The 20,003-nt window shown below is 45.6% G+C and overlaps 1 protein-coding gene across 2 annotated transcripts in view; it reads left to right on the top strand.

Moving 5' to 3' along the window:
• RFTN1 (raftlin, lipid raft linker 1) overlaps positions 1-20,003 on the top strand; it is a 200,644-nt gene that overhangs the window by 160,379 nt on the left and 20,262 nt on the right. The gene's annotated exons all lie outside the window — the stretch shown is intronic.

Genomic DNA, 20,003 nt, shown 5'->3' with positions numbered 1-20,003 from the left:
TCTGCGGGACCCCTGCCAACCGCTCTCTGTGCCAAAGTAAGACAGATGTGGATGCAGCTCTTTGTGAGGAATGTGGGGCCCCAGGAACCCCCAGACAGCAGTGCTCGCCACACCCTGTGCCCTTGGAACTGCAGCCTGGAGGCGAGTCTCTCATCTGGTTGCTGGCCGGGGTGCCCCAAGGACACTGTTACCCAGCCCTTTAGCCCGCAGCAGTTCTGAGCAGGCGTGAAGTGGGGAGGAGGGCTGTGGGGGGCATGCCTGCGTCTCAACAGTGACGGGAAATAACTGCTTGCAAGTGTGACAGCAATGGACTAAACTGTGGTAATCAGACACAGGAATTCCAAAAACACAGCATCCAGGACAGTTAGGATAGGGGCCAGGAGTCCTGAGGGCATGTGGAGTAAGGACGGTAAGGAGTCAGATGATGCCCTGGTTTGTGATCAGGCTCCACCGGTTACTCCCATCTGACCTTAGTCCCAGTGCACCTCCACGCCCCTAACTGGAAATGGGGTGCAAAGGAAATGAGGCTCAGTCTGAAAGGTCATGTCCTCTCTCGGGACCCTAAGCTTCCTCAACTATAAGGTGGAGGCAGTGCCGTTCATCCAGCCCACCACAAGTAGGAGAGTGAAGGCTCCAGGTGATGATGAAACATGAAATGACAGGGGTAGCAGTCGAGGATCAGGACCCCATGAACACAGTCCGCACTCAGTTTGCTCTGTAACACTCGGCTATCAGCAAGCCATGCATGGCTGCACCAACAATAGGTGCGTGTGCGGAAGCAATTAGCAGGCCATGGAGACGTGTGTAAAAATCTCTTGCTGTCTGCACGTTACAACAGCTGTTTAAGGGAGGGCATTGTGGTTTCCTCAAGAAAGATGACTTTATGGCAAAGATCCAAAATCATTCTCAAAGTCTGGTCCCAGGACCAGCAGCATCAGCATCACCTGGGAAGTTGTTTTAAATGCAGAATCTTGGGCCCCACCCGGGACTTACTGAATCAGAAACTCTGCAGATGGGGCCCAGTGATCTGTGTTTTCATAACCCTCCAGTTCCTCATGCACACTCGATTTGAAGAAGCAGTGTCTATAAAAGTACAGTACAGGGGCCAGTTTCACCAGATGTCTGTAGTGTGTTATTTGATGAAGGGGTGATGGAAAAAGTACTCCAGTCATTTGTCTGTCTTTAGCCTTTGAAACTAACTGTGACCTTGATGGGTAACTGAATGCATACTACCTGAAATGTCTGTGGGAAGGAGATAAGGTTACAAACTAAAATAAGGACGCTGTTGTCTTTTTAATTCAAAAAGAGGTCGATTTTCTGGGTTAAGAAGGTTAAGGTTTATCAGGTTAAGAAGTTAGATCATTTATTCAGAAACTTTTCCTGGATATGCAGATTGGTTTCCGTTAGGTTTACTTGTCAATTTATTTCTTTCTCACATATTTGAACTTTTTTCCTCTTGACTTATTTTTGTGCATTAATCTAGCATTAATCTATTTGGCGATATTAGTTTTGGGTCGTGTTGTCATCATCCCGTGTCCCATCTTTGTGACTGCGGGTGAGCACTCACACACCTACACAAACACACATGCACACACTCACACACTCGCTTCAGGAATGCGTTGGCTTTTCCCCAGGAATCCTTGGAAATGAAGTAGAGGTTTAAAGCTGTGATGGGCCCAGTGGTGTGCACCAGCTTGCAAAGCCAGTTCTGTGCATCTCTTCCCAACTCCATTTTCAGTGACAGATTCAGTCAGATCGGTAGCTTGAAATTGGCCATGGTGGAGGTATTACACCACTGAAATTGGCAGACGCTAGAAATTAGATCCCCCGCCCCCCCACACAAGAGGCAGTTGTAAGCATTTACTGGCACACCACTGAATGGGCCTTTATTTCATCACATTTCCACGTTATGATATACGGGTGTGGCTGGCATCCAGTTAGGCAGAAACAGATTTTCTTAATTATCATGATAGTGACGAGAAGTGGATTAATGGTTTTGATGTTGTTCTTCACCAATTTTCCCTACACAAGTCTTCAGACCTGCTCTTCTCTCTGATGTCTTTGGAGCATCCCTGTATTTCCCACAGTGGAAACAGACTCCTGTCCGTTTTAGCCATGTCAGCCTCTGAGGTTACCATCTCTCAAGGGCAAAAGGAGGGGAGATCTCTTCTGGGCAGACTGTACCCCTTGGTGTATGAGTTTCTCTTCCTCTTTGCAGCTGGTGTAGGCAGCCTTGGAGTCAGCTCATAGGTCACCTCCTCCAGGAAGCCTTTCAGACTCCTTCAGGACTAAAGACCATTCCTCTGTGTTCCCAAAATTCTGTGTGCATACTCCCGTCAGGCTCCTATTCTAATCATTGTTATTTATTTATCCCCTTTCTTCCCTTCACTGTGACTTTGTTGGCCTGGAGATATTCATCTTTGTTCTCCAGGGCACCCAGTAAAGGCTTCCTGAATTGGGTTGGAGGCCTTTTGGTTCAGCCCAAGGGTAGACCAACATTTCTCAGAATTGAGCTTGTATCATAATCACCTTGAAAGCTTTCTAAACACAGCTATCCAGGCTGTCCCCGCAGAGTGTCATATTCAGCCCGCTTAGAGAATCCCTGCCTTAGAGGAACCACGTGTATCCAGCTGTGACACCCAGCCCAGCAGTGTCCCGTCCAGGGCCAGTTTGCCCATGACTCAGCTCTTTCAAGAGACTCTGTCAGACCCCCACTCTGACCACAGACAGCCACCCTTCTGCATGCCCCCTCCAGGCATGTGGGTGTTTATCCAGCTCCCTCACCTTCCACCCTGGAGACCCAGCTACTTCCTCTCTTCCCCACTCTTTTGGCCTCTGGGAAGGTCTTTCCTGTTCAAGCCCGGGGCAGGTCCCTCTTGGCTTCTGATTGACCCTGCTTTTCTGGCAACCACTGTCCTCCCAGGCCAGCCCATGAACTCCTGGGCTTTGACCACAAAACCTCTCTGACCAGCTGCTTCTATCTGCTCACAGTTGGGACTGACTTGTCCCTTTCCTGCCTCTTTACTCCTGTGCATATTAATGTCCTCAGCTCTGTGTGCCAGTGTGCCATTCCCTCTCTACACACACACACCCACACTCACAAAAACCGTACCTAGCTCTTCACAGCTCTGCAAACAGTGCAGTCTGTTGGAGAAAGAATGTAGATTGTCGAGTCTGGCCTGGGTGTGTATCCTGGCTTTCTAATTCCCAGCTGAATAACTAACTGAGTGGATGAAAAGTAGACTGCTCCCTTTTTGTTTTTCTATTTTTAGTTGGATAAATGGGGACACTGGTAAATGGGGACACTGGTAACAACGTCTCAAATTTGATGAGAATTAAAAGAGGTAATATATTAAAAGGTTATGAATGTAGTACTTGGCATAAATAGCACTTTCCTTTATCAGTCACCTGGTATCATCAATAAGAAAGATCCTCTCCCGATGGTCTTGATCTTGTTGTACAAGCACAGAGGAGGTTGGGCTCGGGAGAGTGCGGAGTCCAATGCAAATAATTGCATTTTTCTCAGTTGGAAACCTACAGCCTACAATTAAAGGCAGTTGTGAGTGGGATAAAAGTCCACCCATAAGGCATTTATTAGGGGTGTTTTGTGCATCTTTTCCTCTCCAGTGTCAAACAGACTGGATGGAGGACATGGTTCTTTGGCATGTTGTGGGAATCTCTCCTCTGGTCCCTAATGCTACCCCAGACTCCTCCACAGAGGCTTTAGATGGCCCCATTGTTCCGTCTAACATGTCACCATCTTGTCCCTGAAGGAATCACGAGGGGCTTGGTAAGATGCATTTCTGTAACTGAAATCCACTCTGGGCATACTTCCACCCTACCTGTCCCATGACCCTGTTCCACAACATATTAGGTCCCACTTGTTCTTCGTGAACTTCTGCAGGCTTCTGGGGATTAATCTTTTGTTTCCAAAGGCCCCCAACCCTCTCTTTTACAACCCCCCTACAATTTGCCAGGAGTAACATCAATTTCTATGGTATCTAGAATTTACCACCTTCTGCTCTGACAAGGGAGCCAATATTTGTTCTTTTTAAACCATCTGGCATTTCTTTTTCATTGCCACAGTTTCTCCAAGATAATTATTTTGGTTCTGAGATCATAGCCTTTAGTGCCAAAGACAGCAGTCCTCTGCCTTTTTCCTGTGATACAGAAGATCTTTCCGTGAACGATCACTGCCGTGACAGGACCAGGACTGAAGACACCAGCCCCTCCCGGGCTGTAACTCCACTCTTCTTCCAGCCCCGAGCAAATCACAGCACAGAGGAGGCCTGCAAGGTCGTCAGATAACCTCAGATCTATGCCAGCAGCTCTCTCAGTGCTTTCACTCGCGTCAAACTCCTCGTGTCCCCTCTCAGCTTCGACAGTGACACACTAGTGTGCTGAGTGGTATGCCTGAGCACCTCTTCCTTAAGACATAGCTCATCTAGTCTCGATGGGTTTTAAATTCATCATCTAAAATTTTGAGGTTTGCTTTGGAGGGCGGGTTGCCAAGCTCTATTAAAATTTTTTTTTTTTAGCAAGAGCTTTTTTCTTTTTTCTGTTTTTTTTTTTGTGAGGAAGATCAGCCCTGAGCTAACATCCATGCTAATCCTCCTCTTTTTGCTGAGGAAGACCGGCTCTGAGCTAACATCTATTGCCAATCCTCCTCCTTTTTTTTTTTTCCCCCAAAGCCCCAGTAGATAGTTGTATGTCATAGTTGCACATCCTTCTAGGTGCTGTATGTGGGACGCGGCCTCAGCATGGCTGGAGAAGTGGTGCGTCAGTGCGCCCCGGGAATCCGAACCCGGGCCGCCAGTAGTGGAGCGCGTGCACTTAACTGCTAAGCCACGGGGCCGGCCCTCTATTAAAAATTTTAAATGTGCACCCATGAGTACCCATGACTCAGCAAGTCCATACCTCACGTCCATCTCTTGTAGAGAAACAAATACATTTGTTCACAAAGAAATCATATACAAGGACATTATTTCAGCATTATTAGTAACAGAAAAAAGGAAACAAGGTACATGTCCCTCAGTAGGAGATTGGTTAAATAAAGGATGGTACATCCTTATTATGGATGTGGTCATTCTGTATAAATTGACATGGAAGGAACTCCAGCAAAGGTTGTTAAGTCAAAAAACAAGTTGCAAAATGATACTGTGATGATTAATTTTATGTGTCAACCTGGCTAGCCTATGGTACCAAGTTGCTTGGTCAAACACGCATCTAGATGTTGCAGTAAAGGTATGTTTTAGATGTGATTAACATTCAAATCAGTAGACTTTGAGTAAAGCAGATTACTAATCCTCCATGATGTGGGTGGGCCTCATCAAATCAGTTGAGGGCCTTAAGAGACAGCCTCCCCTGCAGACTTCGGACTTGCCAGCCCCCATAATCCCATGAGCCAATTCTTCGAAATAAATCAATCTCTCCCTCTTTATATATATATATGCATATATATAAGTATATCTCTCTCTCTCTATCTCCTGTTGGTTCTGTTTCTCGAGAGAATCCTGACTAGTACAGATACAAACAGTGTGATGCCATTAATGGGGAAAAACTTCACAAAACAGTATGACGTATTTCCTCTGGGTATATGCAAATGCAGAACAAAGGCCTGGAAGGGCACCCATCCACCTGATAACAGTGGTTACCTGTGACCTGGAATTAAAGGATGGGAGGTTGCTTTGTCTGTAATATTTTCATTTTTATATAAATACTCATTTAACTGTGTAATTAAATATTAATTGTTAAAAGATCACTAGTTATATCTCACCTCATCCTTTTTTCTCTTAGACTTTAGATAGACTTATTTTCTCCTTGTAGAAAAGAAAGTAAAACAGGAGTTGAGTAATTTTACTTTTTGTTGTCTTCAACATCTCCTTTTTCTGTACAGCTTCTTGCTTTGAACATAATTTAAAAGGTGTGTGTACGCGTATATATGGATGTGGTCACATGCATCTCGTCTCAGTCTAGGCTTAGCTTTCCTCCTCCTTTTTTGGGTTTGCCTCACTTTTGTCACCATCCCTGGAGGGTCAGGGACCTCCCTTCTGTCCTCAGACATCCACCCTCATCAGTCTCTACAGACTTCTGATTTCCTTAGTTGCCTCCAGCTTTTGTTCTAGAGTGACACGTCCACCTGGAGCCAGCTTCCCTTCCAGCATTTCTGGCCACGGGGCCATATTGAACTTTCCCCTGAACTTTGGAAGTCCTTGTGCTTCTTGGCCCTGGAAAGGGCCTCTGGCGCTCTTTGCTGTCAGGATCTTGGCGGGGACAGCTTAGTTTGTACGGTCTGTGTTTGCCAAGTAAGTCACTCCTCTTCCCCAAATAATAGAGACTGTATTTAAAAACAGTGACCCAAAAAAGCCACCAGCAGGTCATTGAGTCCCGACTTCTGATCTGAATCTTTGACCCTGTGCTGGGGTGGTGGGCCCCTGCGTGCCATCTGTCCCTCTTCTTTTTCAGACAGAATGTTCCCTCTGCCTCCTTGGCAGCAGCGCTTGGCTTGGGGTCGTGAAATGTCACGTGGATTGTAGCAGTGGCAGGACACAGAGATGATGGGCTATTGGGTCAAAAGCAGCCCTCCCGCTTCCCAAGGGTGGCTGGTACTCAGGGAAGATTATGTAGGAGTAAAAATACTTTAAGGTGAAGGGTATCAGTGGGTACAAAACAGAGAACTCTCAGGGAATTGGGAAACCCTGGAGGGTCAGAGAGAGCGATCTCTCTTTGCTGCCCTGGGACAGGAACACAGAGGGATGTTTGCTGAGCCCCTGCCCTCGAGGAGCATCCAGGTGAGAAGAAGACTTCCTGCAAATAAGTAGCAAGGCATTCAGTGCTGCTGACAGGACAGAAGTGCCCTGGGAGAACGTGGAGGCTGACCCAGGCCTCTGGACCCAGTGGGCTTCAGCGGGGGGTCGACCGTCAGGATGTGGATGAGCCAGGGGGGTTGGGGGGCGGTTCCTGCCGGGGGGAAGTGGCAAGAGCAGAGGCAGACCAGAAGAGAAAACACATGTATTAATTTTTTTCACCATTAGAACACGTAGTGGATAACATCCGTGTTCTTCTAGATCCCCCGGATCTCTTTTAACCAATGTGCTCTCACTCCCAGCAGCCCGCGCCTGTGCCTCCTGGCTGACCCTGCCCCCGGGCTCCCGGAGCCTGCTTTGCACAGGCAAGGACAGCCAGAAGTGCCTAGAAGTTCAGATGCCCCCGAGGTAGTCCTTGTCCGTGACTGACTGGGTGTATGAAAGCCCAGCTCCCTTGTCTCAGGTCGGGACACTTCTGAGCACAACTTACCCTCCAGAGCTTCCCCCTGGGACAAAGCTAAGCTGCTGTCCAGGAGACACTGCAGAAACCTGTGACCTTGCTTGGCTTCTGCTTTTAGTCCGGCTTTCCCCACCCCCTCTCTGGGAGCAGCGCCTTAGTAAGTTACTTGCAGGTAAATCCTCCTCTCAGGGTCTGCTTCTGGGGAACCTGACTAAGATAGAATATATCTTAAAAAAAAATTCCATGTGATAATGTGAATTATGTTGCAAATTGAGATAAAATATTATTGTGAGTTTTATAATAATCTTAAACAAAACTCTTATAGTCCAAAAGTATATATATTAAAAAATGAATCTTCCTCCCCCCTCTGGCCCTCTGTTCTCTAGTTCTCCTTTCCCAGAGGCAGCTCCTCCCTGAGATACAGAGAGGTGGGTGTACACACATAGACATACGTGTGGTAGGCTGAGCAGTACCCTCCAACACTGTTAGGTACTAAGCCCTGGAACATGTAAATGTTACCTTATTTGGAAAAAGGATTTTTGCAGATGTGATTAAAGTTAAGGATCTTGAGATGGGAGACTGTCCTGCATTATATGGATGTATTGACACAAAATAACCCATAGCCATTCTATAGATAAGAGAAATAAGGTGAGTTTACTTGAGCCAGAGTGAGGATTATAACCCTGGAAGGCCTTAGAAAGCCTTCCAGAGTAGCATGGTTTTCAGTACAGTCTTATATCTTTTTAGGACAAAGAACATACATGAAACACACCCAGGATACATTTTCATCAAAGTTTCAAAGAGATATTTAGTTGCAGATTAGCAGGTCAGCATGACCCTGTTGGTGGGAAAGATAGTCGACTAATCCGGGCATTACCAATAGGGCATAGGAGAAATATGCATTCTTATCTCAAGAGAGTGTATTCTTTACTTTAATGGTTAAAGCAGATGTACAATGTATGTTTGATAGGCCGTAAGTCAGGCTTCTTTAGTTCAAGCCGAATCAGTTTTGAACCCGAATAGTTACCCCATATACCTTGATATGTGAAAATCTCTTGTCAGGTGAATCCTAGAAACAATCGTATGTATCCCTATAAGAGGGGGGCAGAGGGGGATTTTACACACAGAGGATGTGAAGGGGATGTGAGAACAGAGTAGAGAGAGATTTGAAAATGCTGGTCTTGAAGATTGGAGTGATGCAGCCACCAGCCAAGGAATGCCAGCAGCCACCAGAAGCTGGAAGAAGCAAGGAAAGATTCTGCCCTAGAGCCTCCAGAGGCAGTGTGGCGCTGCTGACACCTTGATTTTAGCATAGTGATACAGACTTCGGACTTTTGGCCTCCAGAACTGTGAGAGAATAAATTTCTATTATTGTAAGCCACCAAGTTTGTGGTCACTTGTTACAACAGCCCTAGGAAACCCATACAACACGCATGGACATGGCCCTGTGGTGTGTACTTGGCAGTATGTCTGCATTTGTGGTCGAGGCAGGAGCCTGGGTTTGCAGTGGGTTGAAGGGGGCCATGGTGGGGATCTCACCAGAGAGCTGTGCATCCAGACAGTTGGCCCTGAAGTGGTGTGTGTTTGGACAGATGAGGCAGAATGGGGGAAAGGCAGACAGAAGCCTAGGGGAGAGGTCCCAAGGTGAGAGAATAAGGGTGGGGGTCATGGGTATCGGGTAGGATGCGTTCCTCTGTCAATAGCAGAATATCCAACTAGAAGTGCCTTAAACAGTAGGGATTTTTCATCTCATCTCACCGAGCAGGAAGTCTGGAGGAAGGTGGGGTGGTTGCAGAGTCAGCTTTTTCAATGGCTTAAAGACATCATCAGGGACCCAGGTGCTGTCACCTTTCTGCTTTCTGGTCCTCAGCTTGTCTGCCAGGTGTCTTCTCCTGATCCTAATCCCATAGTCGCTGCAGCAGCTCCAAGCACCTCATGCGAACATGATGACAGTGGGAAGAACAGAGGCATTTCCTGCCATGTGCCCTTTTTTATTAACAAGTAAAACCTTTCCCAGAAACCCCCAAGCAAAGTTCCCCTCAGGGCCCATTGGCCAGGGCTGGGTCACAGACCCATGTCACTGTCAAGGATCACAGTTAGCTGGGACTGGAGAGGGTGTCAGCTAGGAAGGGGGACCTGGGCTACCAAGTGGCTATTGGCTTTGGCAGCCCACAGTGTTTGCCACTGAGTAGGACTAGAAAGGCAGGGGATGCTCTCAGAGGTATTTTAAAGAAGACTAGACTTGGTAACAGCTCGAATAGTGGGATGACGAAAGGAAGAATTTGACTTTTAATCTCTATCTGCGCTTTTTTCTTCCATAAACTCAACTCTCCTGTTCTCTCAGACACCCATATTTCACTTCCTGTACAAAATTTAGTTATACACATAAGTTAGACCTTTTAAAATATTTATGCAATAAATAAATATTGAGTTCCTACTGTGTGTCAGGCACTGTGAAAACACGATGAATGGAGGAAATTCGAATAGAAAGGATTGATTCCTTTAACTGGAGGGAAGGAGTGCAGACATTAAGAATGAATGCCCACCCCCTGGCCTTTCCACATCCATAAATAATTTCTCTTTGTTGTCAAGCTTCCTGAGGGGTGGTGAAAGGCACTAAATCACCACGAACCTTTTAAAGCTGAAGATGGGGGTGAGGCAAGTGTGCGTTATGCTGAAGATCATGGGGCACCGTGAATTTAGGGCCTTGCCACAGAAGAAGGGGGGCTGAAGGCAATCGTCACATTTTCACAATCTTGTGACAAATGCATTTAAAAAAAAATAGCGTACTTTAAAACATTCAATGCATGCCACAGAAATACAAGGATAAGGCAACCCTCAGTGTGGGAAGAAGGGCTTGATCTTTAGGTTTCCCAACGTGTTTGAGATTAGAAGGGGGGAAGATGATTCTATAAAAACTTGAAACATCTGCACAAACTTGCAGCTTCTCTAGGTCAGAAATCCAGGTGGGCTCAACTGAGTTCCCTACTTGGGTCTCACAAGTCTGAAATCGGGTTGGCAGGGGTTCATTCCTTATTGGAGGCTCTGAAGGAAGAATCTACTCCCAAGCTCATTCAGGTTGTTGGCCAAATTCAGTTACTTTCGGTTGTAGGACTGATGTCCTTGTTCCCTTGCTGGCTGCCAGCCAGGGGCTGGTCTTTGCTCCTAGGGGCTGCCCACATTCCTTCTCATGATTTCCATGTGGCCCCCTATAAGAATTTGTTAAATGCATACGCAGTCTGGGAGCCACAGGTGAGGACAGGGCAAATGATTCTCCAAGAAGAACTCAGTATTTTAATCAATGAGTGTAGAGGGTTGGAGAGCTTTTTTGTAGTTAAGTGATAATTCATTGCCACTCCTTGGAATTTGTTCTTTTTGAAATTTACATGGCCAAGAATTTTAGTAAAAGTAAATGAAAAGGAAGGGCCTATGGATAGAGCAAAGCTGGTTGAGAGGTTGCACTTGGAAGGACATGCTTTAATTGGAGGGAAGTCTTTGTTCATGGCCCCTATGACACCATCCTGTGCCTTGTCCTGTTTCAATCTTTTTCACTGGCTGGTGTAGAGATCTAGAAGGTGGTGGACCTGTGGAGACCCAAAGCTGGGGGGCCACGGAGTGTATTGGGTGGCCATCAGGATCTAAAGAACATGGATGCTCCTGGGCTCTGCAAGAACATTCCAGTGGGGCATGGGGGAAGAGGATCAAGGGCATGTTTGAGTGGAGAGTGGGGAAGATTCTGGACAACCCACCCATACCAACATCAACCAGAGCTGCTTTTTCTGAATCTGTCCATTTTTACCTGTGGGGTTTCTAACTTAGATTACAATTGATGTTTATGGAAAGCATTCCGCTACTTTAAAAAAAGGAAAAGAAACAAAACCATAAACCTTGAAAATTACTTATCTAGTCCAGCTTTTTTGAGTAGGTTTCCTTGACTTCTTAAACGCCTTCCAGTCTCATTATCTATTAGTTTATCAATGTTGGATCAAAACCAGCCCAATAAAATATAATGGGATACATTTAAGTATCAAAAAAAAATCAATTGCATTTAAGTTCAAAAAAATTAGTAATGCAGAATGGAGAAATACCTGATTTGACAGGAATTCTAATGAAAAAGAGTTTAATAAGGATGAACAGTGTACCTACTACTCCCCTCCAAATGCTCCAGATGCCCTGGGCTATGACAAAGTGGGGTTTTCCAGATCACACCCTGTGTTGCTTTGTCCCTCCATTTGTGTTCTCTCCTGCCCTCTGCTGAGTCCCCCCTCCACCTCAAGTCTTCACCTTTGAGGTCCTCACCCTTCTTGGCCCAACTCTTTGTGGATTCATCTTTGATACCATCAGCTGGATTTGCTCTCCCTTCCTTGTGGCACTTAGCATGTTCCACTTTACTTTAGAGCTATTTAATTTTTAAATTGCTATGCAAACTCCTTGAGTCAGGTACTAGCCATTCCTGATATTCATGTTGCCTGGATCCAAATTAATTCCTTTCATGTTACAAGTTTTCAACAAACATTGCTTGAGTGAATACTGAACAACATGAGGTTACTGCTACTTATAAAAGAGAACTGGCCATATTTGTGAAAATGCGCACAGAAGGCACTAATCCCTCTGTTCTTCAGTCTGGTGCCGGCTGACTTGGAGTCTTGTGTCCACCACAACTGCCATATTTGGTGAGAAACACAGACAGATTGTGGGATGGACAGAACAGAGGGACAGCAATGGAGGATATGCCTGGAAATGATTGAAAACAATTGGGCATATTTATGTTGGAGGAGGAAAAAATAAGGCAGATAGCTGGCTCCATATCTTTGAAAGGCCAACCTATGATAAAAGAGCTAGACTCTGTTTCCTTGATTGCAAGGGAAAAACTAGGTCCCTCTGGAGAGCTCTTACGGAACCATTCAGCAATGGAAGTGGCTGGGCCCACGGCTGTTAGCTCCCAGGTACAGAGTGATGCAGATGTTCAGTCGCCATCTCTCTGGAGTGACGTAGGTGGTCCTCCTGCTTCGGGCAGGAAGCACCAGAGCAGTGGTTCACATGCCCTGTCGATCCTCAGAATCACTTGTTAAAAATACATATTCCCAGGCACCACCCCTGGAGATTCAGAGTTAGTAGGTCTGGGGGTGGAGATCAGGGATCTGCATGTTAAAAATCTAGTCATCCCAGAACCACTGGACTGGAGGACCGCCTTGATCCCTTCCAGCTTTAATAAGCAGGGATGCATGGTTCACCCTTGCTTGTAAGTCAGCAGCCCCTTTGAGGCAGAATTCTTAAAGGTACTCTTCAGCTGAGGTGGAAGCTATCTCTTTGCTTACATCATTTGGCAAATTAGACTGAAGAAGGCTCAGGAGCTAGCCTAATGAGGCCAAGACATCTGTTCTTCAATTTTTATAACTCTTTTTTTCTTTTTATAAAAGTGATGCATGGACAGTTCCTCAAAATGTTGAGCATAGTTACCACATGAGCCAGCAGTTCCCCTCCTAGGAGTATATTCAAGAGAAATGAAAACATAGGTCTACATAAAAACCTATACATGAGTCTTCATAGCAGCATTATTCATAATATCCACAAAGTGGAGACAATCCAGATGTCCATCAAGTGATGAATAAATAAACAAGATATGATCTATCCATACAATGGAATATTATTCAACTATAAAAATGTATGAAGTATGAATACATGTTACAACATGGATGAACCTTGAAAATATTACACTAAAGTGAAAGAAGCCAGTCACAGAAGACCATATATTGTATGATTCCATTTATATGAAATGTCCGGATTAGGCAAATCTATAGAAACAGAGAGTAGATGGGTGGTTTCCTAGGGGTGGTAGGGGGAAAGGAGAGTGACTGCTAATGGGTACAAGAATGTTTGGGGGGTGATGAAAATGTTCTAAATTTAGACCACAGTGATGGTTGCAGAACTCTGTGAATATATTAAAAACCATTGAACTGTGTACTTTAAATGGGTGAATTTTTAGATATGTCAATTATATCTCAAGATGTTTTTAAGAAGTGATACATGTAATTGAAGACAGTTTAGAAAATACAAATAAGGAAAAGAAAGCAAGAGCCAGCCCTGATAGCCTAGAAGTTAAAGTTTGGTGCTCTCCACTTTGGTGGCCGGGGTCCGGTTCCTGGTCATGGAACCACACCACCCATCTGTCAGTAGCCGTGCTGTGGTGGTGGCTCACATAGAAGAACTGGAAGGACTTACAACTAAAATATATAACCATGTACTGGGGCTGTGGGGAGGGGGAAAAAACAAAAAAGAGGGAAGATTGGCAACAGATGTTAGCTTAGAATGAATCTTTCCCTGCAAAAAAAAAGAAAAAAGTTAAAAAAAAAAAAAGGAAAGCAAAAATCATCCTACTCTCATCATCACTGAAAAGAAAGCCGCATAACATCTTGCTGTGTATTCTTCTAGTATATATTCTGTCTATATTTGCATTTTTTTGAAAAAAATGGGATCATGCTGTTTCTACTTCATTTTAAATGGCTGTAAAATATTGCAGTATATGAACAATCATATTTTAATTTATTTAATTAGTTTTCTATTGGTAGATTTTATATGGTTTCCATTTTCTTGCTCTTGTAAACCATGAATATTCTTTAGCTTTATCATTGTGCTTCATATCACTTTTTGACTGAAAGGTCCATACTTTTTTAAGCTAGCTATTTTTTATCCCTTGGAAACAAATTTTACTTCTGATTTCACCTTGAAAATTCTTGATGCTTTTCAGAAGGGGGCACTGGGCAAGAACATGATGGGTGGGGATCATTACACAGGCGCCACCCTATTTAAAATTTATTTGGGCCACGAGAGTCTGCAGAGTCACCTTCCCATATGAAGACAAAGTCACTTGGAAAGAAGCAGGCAGGCTTGTCTCTATTAAATGGTAGATGGGTGTTTTGTTTTCCAGTCTGTATTGGTAAGCTTTTGCTGTGTAACAAACCATTCCAAACTTCGTAATTTTAAATAACAGCTTATTTAGCTGATGATTCTTTGGGTCAGCTGAGCAGTTCTACTCTGAAGTGGGTTAACTGATCTCTCCTGGGCTCTCTCATGCATCAGATGATGGCTGGATGATCCAGGTAGCCTCACTCACGTGTCTGACGGTCGGCTGGCTGTTGGCTGGGGCAACAGGGTCTTGTGTATCTTAACATCCAGTAGGCTAGCCCAGCCTTCTTCACAGCATGGCAGTCACAGGGTTCCCTAGAGTCCCAGTGCGCTAGCTTATTTCATGCCTTGGTTTGCATCATATCTGTTAGTATTCCATTGACCAAAGAAAGTCACAAAACCAAGCTCAGATTCAAGAGGTGGAGAAAGAGACACTACTTCCTGATAGGACGATCTGAAATACACTGTAGTGGCACACATGCAGGGAGGGGATGAATCCGTGTGTGGCCACTTTAATAATTTACCAATCTTTGCTGAAACATCCATTGGCCTTAGTGGTTGGTGACCAACATATGACTGTGCATTTAATTTTCTTACATGAATATACTGCCAAATTCCACATACAGAATGCTCAGAAGAATGGTATTACAGTATCTTGGCAGATTAACTCATGTTTTTAAGGGTAAACTCATGTCTCATTAATGTTGGATGTGATTTACAGCAATTTTGATAAGATTTGAAAATATAAGACAGTGGTGGCAGAACCTACTGCAGAAATGCTAGGAAAGATGCATTCATTCCTTCATTCAACAACTATTTATTGAGCACTCATTTTTGCCTGACACTTCCCTAGCGCTTAGGATTCATCAGGAACAAAATAAACTCCTTGCCTTTGTGGAGATTTGAGTTCCAGTGAAGGAGATCGCAATAAACAGATAAATCAGTGCTAAGTAGGGATCAATATGATGAAGGGGGATTTTCTTCAGGACCCCAAATAGAATTGGCCAGTCTCTCTGAAACCATTTTCATTTTCTTAACTTTGGTTTTCTTTTCATCAGCTTGTCTTTTGGTGGGTCACAGTCCAGATGCTGATGGAAATCCAAGAGTACATCTGTTACAGGCTCTGATGCTTTTGTCTCTAGGCTGTCATGGAGTAGCAAGCCAGAGAGAATGGAAGGACTCATGGCGACAGGAGGTACTGAACAGTCAGGGGGCTGACATGTCCTGAAGGTTGGATATTCCTGTTGGAGGTTTCCAGCACCTCAGAGGCCCTATTAGAAGTCCACTTACCAGGAGCAGGGTCCTCAGAGGACGTACTGTGGGATTTAATGGGACATAATTTGGCTTCAGGGAGAGGGGAATATGAGGAGAGAGGGTTGAGTTAGAATTGTGGTAACCATAGCAACAAGACGTAGACAGTTGGGTCACCACGAAGAGAATATTGACTGAAGAGAATATTGACTGTAGGCTGAAATGGAAAGGTGACACCTTGAATTTACCAGGTGGAGAAAGCCAGGGAGAGAAAATCTGTTGTGTTGAATATTCCACCTTGTCACAAGTTCCACCCACTTTTTTTTCTAGAGTGAACCCAATACCACTACAGCCTGACTCTGTGTGGCTCTGTCTGTTGCTAGCTCACCCAGTGACAATGGAATAACCCTTTAACTTCCATTTCCTCCTCTGTTAAGATTTTGAACCAACCTTCATTCGGAGACATCATCTGGGTTAGCGTGTATGATTATTGTTGTGCTGTCAGGAATTTACTGTAGTTGAAGGTGAGGACTTTGATGAACTTTTAAGTTCTAGAGGTTTTGCTGACAAACCTCCCCACTCTCTACTCCAAAGTAAATACCTCTTAATTATATGCTGTGGGAAAGCTCTTTTTAAATTATCTCTTTTCTAGGTAGTAGATAAGGTGAAAAAATAAGAAAGCAAGGTTTAAAATATGATCCTTCATCCACCTCATATTGTCGAAAGAGAGTAATAAAGTAGCAAATCCCATGTACTCCCAGCAAGTCTAATTTCCTCTCACTCATCAAAGCAAGTGGGAGGGACTTGGCAAGTCCCTGGACGGAGAGAATGTTTCTTGTTTAATTGTTATCAAACAGAGCTGTTTCCAAGTCTGCCGGAGAGGACATGCTCACCCCGATACATTCAGTTTGTGTGGAAAATGTCAGCTTCTGGAGGACGTAAGGCTCGTGCTGTCACAGGATGAGGTCCCTCGGAGCAGCCCACAGGATGTAACAGCTTTGAGCTGCTTAACTGTTTGCCCTCAGAACTGCAGTGTCTGTCCCTACTAATGGTCAGAGTCAGCCCCAGCCATCGCCCCTTTAACCTGGAAACATCTGGCTGCATTACCTCCCATGTGCTCTGGGAGCCCTGTATTGTAACGCACCTGGCATGGTTCTCGTTCTGCCCAGGCAGGCCCATGTCAGCAGACAGCTCTGATAGTATGTATGGCATGCCATCTTGTCCCTCCGCCCCACAGGCCTTTTCTGCCTTCTGTGTATGGGACTTCAGAGAAACCGCACGTACCAGGACCAAACCACCCCGCTTGTCCTAGAATCCAGGAGAGTGTTATCTTGCGCGTGCAGGTTTGGTTTCCCTGCCAGCTTGGCACGCGTGGTACTTTAGGAGAAGCCAGGGCAGTGTCTTGAGCTAGGACATTCTTCCCCAGTGTTGGGTTTTTATCTCTCCCTCCCAGGGTAGGCTGGTGGCCGTGCTGGGCCTCACGGTAGGTTGTCCTGAATTAGACTTCGGGGCTCCAGAAAGTGATGCCAGGTCACAGTGTGTCTGGCATGGAGGAAATGAGGGCTAGGTGTGCCAGCTTGGAGGGTTGTGAAAAATGAGCCACACTGAGCTCCATTCAGTAATAGCTATTACATTCTATTTCTCTCAAATCAGACGAGGTGACTTGTACTATGATTTTCCTCCTAGAGATTTACTCGGGCATTCAGCTCTTCCTAGAATAATAATAATATATCAGTTAGCTTCTGCTGTGGAATAAATCACCTCAAAGCTTAGTGAATTAAAATAACAACACTTTATTGTTGCTACTGAGTCCACAGGTCAGCTGGGTAATTCTGCTGATTTGGCCTAGGCTTCACTAATCTCAGCTGGGCTCACTCATGCTTCTGCAGTAGCTGACGGGTCCACTGGCGGCTAGCTGGTCCAAGATGGTGCCTCTCACGTCTGCTAGTTGGTTGGGCCACATGTCTCTCATCACCCAACAGGCTGGCCTGGGCTTGTCCTCATAGCACAGGCAAGGTTCCACGAGAGCAAACAGAAGCAGCAAGGCCCCTGGAGGGTTCAGAACTCCCGTAAGGTCACGTCTACCATCTTCTGTTGGTCAGAGCAAGTCACAAGACTAGCCTAGATTCAAGGGGTGGAGGAATGGATTCTGCCTCTTTATGGGAGGAGCTGCAGAGTTATGCTGTAAAGAGGCCTGGATACAGGGAGGTAATAATTGAGACCATTTTTGCAAATAATGTATCTCAATAACAATTATTATTATTATTTTGTTGGGTTCTCAAAGGGCTACAGAGTTTGTTGCCTTCTTGCGTGGTGGAGAAAATCAGGCAAAGATGTGAACTAACCAGCAGGGTGGGTAAGAGTCTTGGAACAGAAGCCTCTAAGCACGGCATGTATTTTCATCTGCTCCCTTTTCTACATCTGAGAACTAAGCTTTTTTTTTTTTTTTAATATATTCTCTTTGAACGTTATGAAAGCCAAAGTTGTCTAAAATGAGCCCGACTGCTTTCTTAGACTCTATTATGTTGGCCTAATTACATATCAGCAAAATGTTTTTCTGGGGCATTGTGTGTAAAACAAAGAGGAAAACAGCATCTCCAGCCGGCCCAGCGTCCTCACCCCTCCCTCCCTCTGGCAGAGGCTGTGGTCCTGTGGGAGGCCTGGGGGAGGATGAGGGCCAGGAAGGAAGGGACGCAGCCGCCGCTGGCCTCAGAGGGATTTGCCCTTTCCCCAGAGAGAACTGAGGAGCAAGTCGTTTCTTCCTCTTTCCTTCCCTCCAGCAGACCTCATGGTAGCCACCATATGGTGGGGGAACCAAACACTTACTCTCCCCTCCACCCCCCAGACGGGGATCTCCTGGGGCAGAAGAGGCTCACACATCTTTGCTTCCAAGGTGCCCAGCACAGAGCGAGGTTGACTCAGTGTGGAGATTCATAATGAATAGTGGTACCAAGTATCACCTTGCCCTTTAGGATACTGAAGGACTTGCTGAGTTTTCTGCAAGATTGCCCAGTATTATAGCATTCACTTTCCTTTTGATAAATAGAGAAGAAATGTTCCTTTTTTCCAGCTTGGCATTCCCCTCCTGCCCCACCTTTAGATCTCTACCTTCCATCACATGAGGGTGTGACTCATATCTTCCCCATGTGCCATCGTGGCCGGGGTCTCTGCTGAGCTGGGGCACAGTCAAGGCAAACCCCAGATTTCCTGAGAGCATGTTTACCCACCCTATCTTGTCTTTACCACCAGCCACTGCTCGCTGTCTTTCCACTGGAAACTTCCCTCCTGAAATGTCCTGGCCGTGGTCTCCTGAGACCTCACCGTCCACTCCAGAGGTGGTTTTTCAGGCTTCATGTTGCCTGCCCTCTCAAGACATTAGATGGTGTGGATCTTTCTTCTTAAGCTCTTTTCCCACTCTGGGCTGCTCAAGAGCTGATTCCTCCCAGTTCAGTGTTTTTTATTCATCTTCTGCTTACCTCTCTCTCCAGGAGATGCAATCCTAGCCAGCCTCATCCCTCCTTGAGTTTTCATTTTTTTGTGTGTGAGGAAGATCAGCCCTGAGCTAACATCCATGCTAATCCTCCTCTTTTTTTTTGCTGAGGAAGACTGGCTCTGAGGTAACATATGTTGCCAATCCTCCTCCTTTTTTTCCCCTTTTTCTCCCCAAAGCCCCAGGAGATAGTTGTATGTCATAGTTACACATCCTTCTAGTTGCTGTATGTGGGATGCGGCCTCAGCATGGCTGGACAAGCAGTGCGTCGGTGCGCGCCCGGGATCTGAACCCGGGCCGCCAGTAGCAGAGCGCGCGCACTTAACCGCTGGGCCACGGGGCCGGCCCCTCCTTGAGTTTTCATACCCTGCATTGGCCAACGCCTCGAAGTCTTTATTTTCATCCTAACTGTTACCTCGCTTTAGACTGTGTGTTAGTTTCCTATTCCTGCTGTAGCAAATTACTACAAACTTGGTGGCTTAAAACAACATAATTTTATTCTCTCACACTTCTGGAGGCCAGAAGTCCAAAATGGGTCTTAACGGCTTAATATCAAGGTGTTGGCAGAGCTGCATTCTTTCTGGAGACTTAGGGGAGAATCTGTTCCTTGACTTTTCAACTTCCAGAGGCCACCCTGCTCGTGGCCAAACACTCTGACCTCTGCTTCCATCCTCCCACCCTCTTCTCTGACCCTCCTCCTGCCTCTCTCTTCTGAGGACCCTTTACATTACGTTGAACCTACCTGGATAATCTCCCCATCTCAAGATCTGTAACTTAGTCACATCTGCTAAATCCCTTTTACTATGGAAGGTGACATATTCACAGGGGCCGGGGATTAGGACATAGGCACCTTTTGGGGGGGATGGGTGAGCATTAGTGTTTCTACCACAGGCCTTATTTCATCCAGCTGCCTCCTGGACCTTTCCACACATTCCTCAACTCAGCATGTCTGAAATGGAATGCGTTCCCTCTCATTGTCCTCCTTGTACTGTAGGCCTTGGCTCAACACACAAGCAGCCGTTACCCAGGCCCCCAAGCCATCATATGGATAAAACATAATTTAACAAGCCCAACATTGATGGACACTTGG

This window comes from Ceratotherium simum, chromosome 5 (genome assembly GCF_057802395.1).
Source record: "Ceratotherium simum simum isolate JZ-2026a chromosome 5, ASM5780239v1, whole genome shotgun sequence".
Lineage (NCBI taxonomy): Eukaryota > Metazoa > Chordata > Mammalia > Perissodactyla > Rhinocerotidae > Ceratotherium > Ceratotherium simum.
This window is presented reverse-complemented; position numbering and strand designations above follow the sequence as displayed.